This window comes from Equus asinus, chromosome 18 (assembly GCF_041296235.1).
Source record: "Equus asinus isolate D_3611 breed Donkey chromosome 18, EquAss-T2T_v2, whole genome shotgun sequence".
NCBI classification, from domain to species: domain Eukaryota; kingdom Metazoa; phylum Chordata; class Mammalia; order Perissodactyla; family Equidae; genus Equus; species Equus asinus.
Genome location: NC_091807.1, coordinates 34,839,734 through 34,852,395, shown reverse-complemented (window position 1 = coordinate 34,852,395; position 12,662 = coordinate 34,839,734). Strand labels below are relative to the sequence as shown.

General features: G+C 43.1%; 1 protein-coding gene and 1 long non-coding RNA gene across 5 annotated transcripts in view; one reads left to right on the top strand and one right to left on the bottom strand.

Moving 5' to 3' along the window:
- KCNJ15 (potassium inwardly rectifying channel subfamily J member 15) overlaps positions 1 to 9,691 on the bottom strand; it is a 44,832-nt gene extending 35,141 nt beyond the window's left edge. Inside the window, exons 1-2 of one of the 4 annotated variants that reach the window (XM_070488866.1) lie at positions 9,455 to 9,691; positions 9,070 to 9,262 (exon numbers count right to left, since the gene is read on the bottom strand). The gene's annotated coding sequence lies outside the window, so the exon portion shown is untranslated. The other 3 variants (XM_070488867.1, XM_014862029.3, XM_070488874.1) reach the window with 3 other exon arrangements.
- On the top strand, positions 7,442 to 12,008 carry LOC139040989 (uncharacterized). Its single transcript, XR_011495408.1, has 3 exons — positions 7,442 to 7,826; positions 11,202 to 11,279; positions 11,713 to 12,008. It is a non-coding gene; the product is annotated as an uncharacterized lncRNA (long non-coding RNA).
- Positions 12,009 to 12,662: the final 654 nt, after the last annotated feature.

The window sequence follows — 12,662 nt, the reverse complement described above, 5'->3', positions numbered from 1 at the left end:
GGAGCCTGTGACTGTGAGCAAGTAGCTTAACCTCTGTACTCTGCTTTCCCCATCTCTAAGACAAGGCTAATAATAAAGCCTACTGGATAGGCAGCTGTGAACATTAGGATGCACCCAGCACCATCTGGCCTTTAGTGAGCACTCAGCAGTGTTGGCCATCAGCATCATCATGATTATTATCATCAATCTCTTATTCTTTATAGCAGACTCAACCCCTATGCACATTGAGGTCCTCCCTGCATTTTCCCTCTGGTGCACCTTTGTGCCTGCTGTTCTCTTGACCTCTGATGGCTTCTCCTCCTCATCCTGACTCTTGAAGTCCTGTTCATTCTCCAAGGTGCTCTCAAATGGCCCAATGCCTTTCCCAACTGTCCCAAATGGATCTGGTCTGTCCTTCTTTGACTATCCCCAACCCTTTGTTGGGCTCCTCAGGTAATTCTTCTCACATTCTGTCTGGCATCACAGCCATTCTTGTGCTTTGAGTATTTTTCACTATTTCTCCACCTCCATTCCCATCTATGTGCCCTCCCAGCAGGGCACTGGAGGTTCCTTGAGATCAAGGGCTAAGTCTTCTCCACTCTGATTTTCTGAGGCACGGCCACCAACCTCCCGTGGAGCAAGCTGCCAGCAGGTGTGTGCTGGGTGAAGATGACTGCAGGCTGGAGCCTAACTATCCAAAATCTTGGTGGGAGCTGATTTAAAAACTCATTAAACATACACTTCTACCAACTCTAGGGCTGGGAAGTCATAGACCATCTCTTCAGATATTGAAAACTAAACAAAGCACTGTACGAAAAGCATAATTTAGAGAACATTCCCAGGATATTGGACTAGACAACTTAATATCCGTAATTATAAAATTTATGTTTAAATATACATGCACTTGGGCAGCCTTAGACTCTGAAATGCCATTTATTGGCATCAACAGCTCCCAGTCGGAAGGAAATGCATTGATTGTAATCACAGAAAAGGGGCTCTTATAAGTTTTAGTCCTATAATATTTCATGTTTAAAATGGGAAAATCTTAGAAAATTCTCTTAACTTAAAATTTAAAACACATTGAGAGCCAGATGCCCTTATTGCCAAAGGTATGCTAACATAGACCGTAGCTAAACACAGCATTGCAGGGAGTCTGAAATTATGTGAATTCCCTTGTCTCCTGGATTGGCTGCACCATAGATCAAATCATTTTTTTCCACCCCAGGATTTCAGCAAATTCCTCCTTTCCTTTCTTTCCCTTGTTTTCTTCTCCAGGATCAAACTTTCAGTCCAAGCTCCGATGCCAAACTCTGCCAACTCTGCATTTACTTTTCTGTTTTATTTCAATTTTCTTCTTTCTAAAACACTCTGTGTGTTTCTTATTTTTCCCTCTCTGGGGTTTACACAAGTACTATATTGTAGGTACCTGGTGCCCTGTTTCTTCTCACTCATATAAATACATCTCCTTCCTTAATGACTCCACTTAAGCAATTCTAGCAGCCAATCTATCACTTTGGAATGTTTGCTGAAGGAGAAAATGCACCAGTTAGGAGTTTTCAGATACATGTATTTTCAAGACACTTCAGATAAAATATTCTATATTGTGTGCTTGTAGGATGGGATGGTTGTAGGTCATGGTTCAACTGAAGATGTAATTATAGCAAAAACTGTGCCTTCATGTCAATGCATGTTGATTCAACAGCATTGCCTAAGAAATGATTTGGGCCAAGCTCTGGGAGCACAGAGGAAGAATCAGGTAAAATCTCCTTTGGCATTGAGCTTGCAACGCAGTAGGGGAGAGAGATAAGTAGACAGGCCGTTGTAAAGCAGGGCCAAGTGGGATGAAGCAGCTACGACCAGGACGGTGAGGGAAATCTGCAGAGGGATCCTAACCCAGGCTTCGCGGGGCATAGATGGTCCCCTGGAGCTGGTACTGGACCTGAGTCGAAACCAACGGAGAAAGTTTATAACTTCACCTACAGACAATTAAATTACAGACATAGTGATGAAAAGAACAAAAGGATCCCTAGAGGCAGAATGGACATTTTCTTTCAGACGGTTATAAAATATTGTGCATGTAAAACTTGATTCAACAAGTGCCTAATTGACTCCCGGGTTCAAGTATGAAGCGTATGTAAAACCTGCATTTAATTCTGAAGTCACAAACAAGATTCTCTTGCCGTGAGTCTGCACATTTAGTTTGTTTTTTAAAAACATAGTCGTGCATCCCTTAATGACCAGGATACATTCTGAGAAATGCACTGTTAGGTGATTTCGTCATTGTGTGAACATCTTAGGTTGTACTTACACAAACCTAGATGGTATAGCTGACTACACGCTTGGGCTATATCATGCTAAGCTCACGGGATCACCATCATGTATGCAGTCCATCATTGACCGAAACCTCATTATGCAGCACATGACTGTAGATAAAGCTCATAAGTAAATGATTTAATTAAATTACCTTTTAGAGGCTTACCCCTGTTTTTCTTTTCCATCTACTTTTAATTCACATGGTGTTTGTATGAGGGTATGTGGATGTCTTTCTAAATTCACTTAAATTCTCTAGGGAATAAGATGGACATAAAGAAAAAAAGAGACTGGGGCCAGCCCAGTGGCATAATGGTTAAGTTTGTGTGTTCTGCTTCGGTGGCCCAAGGTTCATGGGTTCAGATCCTGGACATGGGCCTACACACTGTTCATCAAGCCATATTGCGGCAGCGTCCCACATATAAAATGGAGGAAGACTGGCACAGATATTAGCTCAGGGACAATCTTCCGCAAGCAAAAAGAGGAAGATTGGCAATAGATGTTAGCTCAGGGCCAATCTTCCTCACCAAAAAAAGAAAAGAAAAGAAACAAAGAGATGAAAAGTAAATAAATTCTTTGGGACTACTGTCCATGGCCACTTTGTAGTCCCAAAGGCTGGTCAGTCACCTGCAGGGGTGGCTCAGGTCCTAAAGGTATAACTCACAGCCAAATGGAGAATGAACATCATAACATGTTCTTCCTTGGAGCACCACACGCCTTGCCACCCACGCCAATCATAGTCTGTGAAAGTGCTCCCAATGGGGTTGCGTGAAATATTAGTCAAAGGAATAAATAATAGTTTTAAGAAGGCAGGAGGAGGTGGGAGACAATTTTGTAGTCCAAAATGGTTGCACAACTCGGGATAGAGGATGCTTTTGCTGCAGGACTTCTCAGAGTTTTAATCTCTTAATGATTATTGTGAAGTTTCAAGATGAAACACGGACTATGACAGATTTCCCAAGCCTGTTGGAGTACAGACCTTCTTATTTCTTGCAGGGCGAGAGTTAACACAGAACCCTCTTCAGGTCTCATTGCTTGACAGCAGAACCTCCCAGGATGGGGAGCGCTTTACTGTCAAACTTGATGACTGTGTTTCAGGGCGCTCCCTCCTGCTTTCTGGCTAAGGAAATCTTTCCTGGCCCCAGACCCTGAGACAGGATGTATAGGGTCAGCGTCTCAGGGGGTCTCCTCCCCAATTCCTGGGAGACTGGATGATGAAGGCACTGGAAAGGAGCCGTCACCTCTCCTTAACTCCCCAAGGCAGCTTTGGCCCGCCTAGGAGAAGCCAGTCCCTCTTCTGTCTATAGGGGCCAGCTGCGTGGTGGTGCCAGGAGCTAGAACACTGAGTGTTTCTTGATCAGATTATCACAGCATTCAAGTTGACAAGAATCAAGTCATGTGACATAATACCCAACTCCTTTGTTAAGAGGGGATGTTAAGATCCCCATGTCACCTTGACTGTACTTTTTCTTTTAACACTGTTTAGAGGAATTTTTTTGGACACTTACTCTTTAACATGGACTTTAGGCAGAAACTATAGACTTGAAATTTATTGAAGAAGGCAAGATGTTGGAAATAAAGCACTATTGTGCTGTGATGTTCACACTGGAATCTTCTCTGTATACCTACACAGTTTTGTTATTAATGTTCCAGCTAAACAGACAGCCACGCTGCCTTTGTCACTTGCATATATATGGCTGTACATATCTGTTTACGTAAAAATTCTTTCCATGGCCTTTTGAAAATATGAAGAAAACAGGGCGGGTTCTCATTCCTTAGTATTTAGAGAATTCTAGACAAAGGAGCCAGGTGCTCCAGGGCTCATATATTTCCTTTAACTCCCAGAAGTTATTTGGGGATGGGGTTGTTAGGAAGAGCACAGATGATGCCAAATTTCATGACCCTTCAAAGCAAAGGATAAACTTTTCAAATGTGTTCTTAAAAGGTAGGAATAGACCAAAGGGCAATTCAGGAAGTAAGAAAGCCAAATTAGGGCAGCTGACCTTGCATTCTTTGGCAAACAGAACTACGATGGAGCAAGATATGAATCTGCAAATATTTGAAGACATAAACATCACTGAATGAGAATTATTTGGCCTGGTGCCCGGTAGGCATGGGTTTAGCAAGCATTCATGCCGAGAAATGACACTGTTAACTGCTCTCGGAAATGGAAACAGCATTAATAGAAATCGAGGGAAGGAGAGTCAGTCCCTTGCTGAACACACAGATATTTCACCGGGGCAAACCCTGAAGTCTTAGAAGCATATTCTTGAAACCTTTAATATCATTCTAGGTTCTAGGCTCCCATCTAGCATAGCGTTCTTCGGGTTTTAACTTGAGGCTTTTCACATGGGAAAAGTACACTGTTAATTTCAGTACCCACATACTCTGCTGTGGGAAAAACAGAGCTGTGATAGCATCTTGCCTTGTTATGACCCACAGGGTCAGTCATAGGGCAAGGATCTACATTTCACGGAAATGTGCCAGTGAAATGAGAAGTGTTCTAGATATCACCCAGATCAATTTTCCATCTATTCCTGATCATTAGGTATGTGTAAGTGTGATTATTTGCTATTTTCACTTGTCATTTCCAGAGTTACTTAGAGGGCAGTCAGTAGCTAAAATTTACATGGATTAACTCAAGCATTCCTTCAGGAAACAAGTATTGCGCTTTATTATGTAGGAGGCAGAGTGGATTTCTCACGGAGTTAATGAAACTCAAGCTTTGGGCCTCCTCACTTGCACCAGCCCTCTCCAAAGCTTTGCTCCTAATTTTATAGTCATAATTTTGCATTCGTTTTCCTCAAGGATGGCCCCCAAATTGTGTAATCTTCAGGCTCCATAAAATCTTGATCAGCCTCTGATGCTGACACTGGAGAAAATTCTTAGTTTTCTACAAGACTTTCATAGTTATCAGCCGACACCGGGGCAACTTTGACTGAAACAGGACGTGGATTGAAACCCAAACCCAGCCATCTGGGTCCTCAAAACACCCTGAGAAATGGATTCCCTACCGCAGAATTCCTGCCCTGAGCGACCCCCATCATAGTCCGATGACCCCACGGTGACTCTGAGGATTGGTGTGGTCTGTAACCCCAGGGACAAAGTCCAGGCTCAGAACATCATTTCCCTAAACTTGGAACCCTGAATGGGGACATGAGTGGCCAATGCAGCCCTATGGCTACTGTCCAGCCTCGGTGGAAGGAGCTGCTGGCTTTGCGTAATGTGGATCCCTACACATCTAGATTGCTCTGCATTTGAACTGCAGGATCCAGGGGAAGAACAAAACAAAACTGTGCTTATTCTGTTGCTAATTCTTTCCATCTCCTCTGGGTCCTCAGTGCCAAGGTAGCAAAGACATGCTCTTCTACTTAGTTCCTTCCTACGACATGTACCAAAAATCAATGCTTTGTCCTCCTTCTTGGGTATCTTCTGATGCTGTGAGCATGATCAGACAACCCTGATTCGTCTTCGTATCGTGACTAAAATATCTGGAATTTTGTGCTACGGAACTTCAGGTCTAGAAGCATGGACTGTATTCTGGAATTAGGCCACATGAGAAGGTCTAGAGTCAAATTGGATTATGACGACCATGGGTTATTGATCTCTTCATCTCTTAAGGCACGATGCCCATTGAAGGGAACGCAAGTGCACAGACTTCTCACCAACTCTGACCTCTTCTTTATGAAAAGGACAGGAACATTTTCGGCTGAAAAGCCCTGGGAATAGGTTAAGAATTTCTCTGTGGACTCCAGCTGCACCTCACTGAGCGGAGAAGCCCATATCACTGTGTGCATCAGCCTAGAGAGCTTGTTGCAGAGGGGACAACATGAGTCTGATTCCACTTTCCTGCCTCATCTTTATTAGGAATGTCTATGTGCTCATTTTTTCTTCCATCTCAACAGAGTGACACGTAGCAAATAAAACTTCTTTCCCAGTATCTTTCTTTAAAGATTATAAGTTATTTTGTCTCCCGCTGTGCCCTCAATTCTCCCTTTAAAGGTGAGGGAGCAGATTTCCCTTAGTTCCTTGAGTGGAGGAAGGGTTTGGCACTTTTGGGCTGCTCACTTCTGGCCACACGGCTCCTTTACCTGTCTGTAAAACTGGCACCAGGAAGCTACAGAGCCAGGTGAGCTGGGTCAGATCTTCCCGCTTCCAGGGTTCTGCATCCTTGAGGAGCACAGAGCAAGGCCACCCTCAGTTCACTTTGCTCCTCCACTATCCCAGTCCCCAGCCCACCGCACCTCACCCTCCAACTGAACCAGAAGCCCCACTTCCAAGGTGGCTGTATGAAATGAAGGCGAAGGGCAGGAGAGAGAAGGATGGATGAGAATCTCTGCCTGTTATCCCTTTTGTGTCTACCCATTAATAAGCAACAAACTCGTCTTTGTGAGCACAAAATCCAGCATTAACTCTTGCCGTAGCTTCCTGACTATTTTTGGAGTAGACTTGTTTTTACTTAAAAAAAGAATTAAAACAACACATTTGGAGATACCTGATTTACGTGATGTGAAGGGCTTGAATTGTTGCAGGAGAAGAGACAGCAGCTGAAGTACTTATATATTAAAGACTGAAGGAAATGATTAGGGAGGTTTATACACTTTAAAGAATTGTCCCAGGGGCTAGTCATCTGCAGCCCGAGCACGCTTATGGCTGCTTCTCTGGACTGTTACATTGGTTCTAGGAGTCCGCTGCATGCGCCAGGTAAAGACACTCCAAAGACAACTGTGAGCTCTGAACTCAGTGCATGCGAGGAAGTCAGTGGGCTGCTCTGTGTCTCCAGCAGACGCAAGGGGGTGCGACAGGAAGGGATATTTCAACTACTCGACTTCCACTGATTAAGTCAGAAAAAGTTTGCCTCTGTTCATTGCCTCAAGCCACATGTTGTTGGGTTTTTCTTGTACCAAGCATGTTGTTGTCATTCAGGTATACAATTACACACACACAGCCCCCAAAACAAGAAAGTGCAGCCTTTTCAAGCTTTTCTCCACCCCGGGGCAGAGCAGGAGCATGTGAGCCAACAGACCTGCTTTTGTTGGCTCTCCAGGGCTGCCGGCGTGGGGAGCCTGGGGTCTCGCTCTCTCCCTTTCCCCCGCCCCAATATGGGCTGTCTGCGCTGGTTATAAGTGCGAGGAGAGGAAATTGGGGAAATAGCACTTTCTGTGAAATGACCACAACTGTTAGCGGGAGGAAGGAGTGGTAGAGGGCGGGAGCAATTTTTAAAAATGTGTTTTCCTTAAGCAACCAGAATCACAAAAGTCAACTAGGTCCATTTCTATAAAACCCTCAAACTACTTATGCATTTATTGAATTCAGGGAAGAAATGTCAGGTCTGCGATTTGATTAGCGTTTCTGAGATACAACTACTGGCGATTTGGTTAAATTGTGCACCTTCCAGCCTTGTGTGAAGACTTTCCATGTGACCTCTGGGTCGCTCCCTGGATGGCTATTTATTATATTTACAGCTAGAGAAGGAGGAAATTTGCTAAAAAATAAAACCCAGGGAAAGACCAGTGCTGAGGGGAGCTGTGTGTGAGGTAAGTGTTTAATTGTTCAATTGGAAGTCTCCTGACCTTAGGTTTTCATAAAATGATGGCATTTAAAAATTCATTATAATTGTGTTCAACTCTTTTCTTTTGATTTTAGGACAAGTTTAAGTTGAGATAATTTATCACCCAAGGCTATTGTCGATCATTACATGTTTGTTTAAACATTCACGAGAGAGGACAAAAAGGGATAGGATCTGATCTGGGGTAACGGTTGATTGTGTGTGTGTGTGTGGATGTGTGTGTGTGTGTGATTTTGAGGTTTCAAAAAAGAACTTAAAGTAATTTTTTTTCAAAATCCTTCCTTTAGGTAAAAGAGAAAAAGATTAAGATATTTTCCTGATAAGAGGAAATAAATCCAAATGTTCGAATTGATGGAGACACATTTGGTATCTAATTTTTCCAAGTTAAATATTCCATTTGTTGTAAGTTTCTGAACCTGTGACTTAAAGAAATTGGGAGGTGAAGAAACATCTATTGAACAACAAATTCTCATTTCCTCAGGCAACTAAATGCGGAAGTGGAGAGAGGAAATAAAAAGCTAGTTTCGCAGAAGCAATGTGGAAATTTCACCCAGCGTAACATTTATTAGCTGAGAATAGTCTAAACTCACATGAAATTACACACAGATTATAAAACGCATTATCCATGGGTCATGAACAAGGTTCGTAATGTTTCCAAAGTCAGAATTGTTTACATTCTTTATACCTACCACGGAAACTTACGTCACTTTTTTTTTTTCTCATAAGGCTAGGTAGCAGATTTTAAAATATTCCCGTGAGGTTTCGCCTTACAGCAACCTAAGCTGATTTCTCCACCGACAAAGAAAAATAACTGCCGGAGAATGACCCAAAGAATCTATAATCAGAGAAAATCAATAACAAACTTACTCTAACAGACACTATGAGAGAAAAACACTTGCAAAGAGAAGTCGGAGTAATTCTTCTCTCTCGGTCTCGATCACTTACACCCAGAGCAAACAAGACAACATCTGGAGATTGTTTCACAGGCAAGAATAAAGCACTTTTTTTTTTTGCCCCATCATTAAGTAAAAACCCGTTTTCCACATGCAAACAGCACTTGCAAATTCCCCCAGATAAGTTTGGGTGTCTTGAATGATTTAAAGAAGTTTTAAAAGAATCGCAACTTTTTCATTACCTTTAGAAGGAGAGTTTTTCATAAATCTCCCCAGCCTGCTGCACGCTCCAATATTTTTATAGCGCGTACCTCTTACCTGCAAGGACGGAGGAGTGCAGACTCCTGGACAACTGTGAAGTCAGGACAAGGCAAAGAAATGAGTGTTTGCCGCAGGTTGCCTTGGGAAAGAGAGATGTTTAGGTTCTCTCAAAATAAAGCAAACTTTCTTGCTGTTCGCTGTCAGTCAAAAACAAGTTGGTACAAGTCTGAGTGGGATTTACCTGAAGGAACTAAAGAGAGAAAGAAAGAGATTAGGAGAGATTGGGCAGAGGGAGGGAGGGCCAGAGAGGGAGGGAAGGAGAGAAAGTGAGAGAGAGAGAGAGAGAAGGAGAAACAGAGAAAGAGAGAGAGAGAAAGAGAGAGAAGGAATCTGAGAAAGGAGTCCATGATGTCAGCACTATGTCTTAAGGAAATCTACAGACCAGCGAAGGATTCTAATGGAACAGCCAGTCCTGAGCTCTGTGAACACCTGTACAAAAGAAAACTAATGCCCTTTTAAAGAATGCCAGTTAATCTTTGAAGAAACTTTGGCGATTCTTATCAAAGCCTGTTTCAAGGTCCCTTTGTCTAAACAAACTATAAATAAATAACTAGATTATCTTTTCTGACAGGCTCTCCTTTATCCCACGTTCTTGCCTCCTCTTCCCACTCCCTACTCCAAATGAACATTAACAAAAATCCTGCCCCCTGGAGAAAACCAGGGTGAACCCATACAGACGATACATATATCAAATACACATAAGCAAAACGTCATGGAGGGAGACTGTGTTTTTAGCTCAATCTCCGTATGGCCATGTTGATTTTTCCTATAGCCTCTGTTTTGCCTAATCAAAAACGTAAAGTAGTTGGGTAGCTATGGGTGAAATGGGGTTCTTCTGGATCGTGGAAATTGGGACTAAGGTTCCATGTTGAAACTGATTTCCAGCATTTGCACAGAGTCCAGCACTTTGTAAGAAATGATCAGAATGCCATCCTTGAAGCAGAAATCTAAGTTTCCAGTCTCTGGAAACGGAGGCAGCGAGCTTCTTTCTGGAATGCAGTTGTGTGTCCTTCCTACGCCAAGCAGTTTCTTGCAGCCGTCAGTCAAGGGAGGCCAGTCCAAGACCTATGAGAGCCACCAGCCTTCCTGTGGCCAGAGTGCACGGGGACCCTGGTAAATCCTAGGAGAGAGGACGACTTCCCCACAGTTACTTTCCCCAATGAAATCCCTCGCGCTGGTCCAAAGGCAACGCTAAGGGAAGCCAATGCTCTCTGTCACAAAGGAGATGATGACAGGCTCACATGTCCCCTGCGCAGGCACCTTGGCAGAGCCAAGGCACTGCAGCTGCTTTAAATCGGAGGGAACAGAGAGTGACTTGATTTGTTGGAAGCAAACGACACCTCCCCTCCCCTGAGTTCTGGGTTCCACGTTGTGGTGCAGCCCCTACTTCACCCTGGGTGCGGCTGCGGCTGCGTCTGCTCCGGAGGCTTGAACTAGGTGGGGGCAGGCAGGGGTAGCGTGTCAGTCTGCATTTTAGAGGGAAGGTCTGAGACCTTCCCGTTTCTTCCTCTCCTCTCCCCTGACTCAAAGCCAGGGCATAAATCATTTCCTTTCCCAGTTTCCCACTGGGGACACAGGGAATCCGTCCCTGTTGTCCTCCTCTTTCCCTTGAAGCAAGGGTTTCATCTTCAGTCTGGGAGAGCACCGTGGTCCCTGAGAGAAGATGCTGGGCTCCCAGGGGCTCAGGGCTTGAGAGAATGAAGAAGCCACACAAGGTTCAGACTTCTTAAAGCTGATGGTCTTCCTCCAGAACTGTAAAATCAGCCGATCTCCTAGGAGGATATGACAAAAGTCCCACATAGAACAGGTGAACACAGAGGTGTAGAAAAACAAAAAAGGGGAGACCCAGCATTCTGGATCAGACCAGATCCTACCTCAGGTGATGTTCACAGGCTGTTCCCTCAGCCCGGAACATTCTCCCTCACATTTTTATTCATCCACCAACCGATTATCACCATTCAGGTCTTACCCCAAGTGGTACCTCCTCAGGGACATCATTTTTAAGGTCTTCATTTCGTAAGGTCCCGATCCAACTCTGCACATCAATATTCCCTTTTACTTGGAAAGCCACTTTGCGTTGTCTAAATGGTCCTAACTCTTCACCGTTTACTGTCTGTGTTCCATTTCAGAGATTGATGGCACTGCTGTGTTCATGCGTGCCCCTCGAGGGACAGCTGGCACGTCACGGTCCCTCACAAAAATACTTGGTCAGTTGATTAATACAAGATTATAAATGGAGGTCATGATTTGTAATGATCGAACTTACTTCTTATCTTTAACGAGTATTTCCAGTCTCGGCTTTAATTAGTAAACTAACATTTGAATACTCTTTCTCAATTTATAAAGCTCATTCAGAAATGTTATCAATTTGATGCTCACACCAAAAAGGTATAATTAGTCGCATTTTAAGAGTGAGGAAATGGGGCAAGAGAGGGTCAGTGATTTGCTCAAAATCACAGAATAGAAAGAGGTGAGTTGAGGTTCGAAACAGCCCTTGTCACTCCCAGTCCATGCATTTTTCATTAGACTGCATTTTTCTCAAATTAGTCTATTGTGGGCATACATATGCATGTGTAGATTCTTTTGAGTATCAAGTAATACACTACATGAATTATAACCATAGTCTAATACTCTGGCAAGCTTTAGTTTTTGCAGGAGCGGACATGGAAGAGCTCATATTCATTCATAACACAGACTTCAAAATGATGAAAGGGGCCGGCCTGTTGCCGAGTGGTTGAGTTCGCGTGCTCCACTTCGGTGGCCCAGGGTTTCGCCGGTTCAAATCCTGGGCGTGGACATGGCACCGCTCATCGGGCCACGCTGAGGCGGCATCCCATATGCCACAACTGGAAGGATGCACAACTAAAAATGCACAACTATGTACTGGGGGGCTTTGGGGAGAAAAAGAAATAATAAAATCTTTTAAAAAAATGATGAAAGAAGAAAATGAGTCCAAAGGAATATGAATATGTGAAATAATTTAAATGTTAAGACAATATTCTTCACTTTGGTAATGTTTGTCTGTTTTTATTCTTTTTCTTTTGGGGCTATTTCAACAATTAGATCTTGAGGTGGCAGATCTGACAGAATTCACGAAAGGAGGTGACGCATTATAAATAAAAGTGTTTGGGGGGCACATTCTAGAATAAGCATCTATGAGATTTCTGTCACAGGGAACAGACTTTACCCTTCACATTTTAATAATTGAGTGATCTAAGTATTTCTGGAATTTTTTGAGGCTAAGTGAGGGAAAGAGGACAAACTACTAATTTTGACAAAAAATATCTTGTGTCACTCAATCTCCCTCTCACCCAGTGAGAAAATTTGCTTCACAATATGTTTCTAAAGAGTAAAGTCTGGAATCTACCACACAAGATTACTTCCAATAACACAGCTAATCATTTTGTAATTGAAGATGGTCAATCTTATTGATCTTTTAGCTTAAAATAAAAACCAAACCTGAATGAGTATTCAGCAAATCATCTTTCTTTGCCCAATTAATTGAAAGCAAGACTCTTACATGTGTCAGTAGAATATACATAAGTCTGGATTCTTATCCAAAGTTCTAAAACGATGTCTGAAAACTGGGC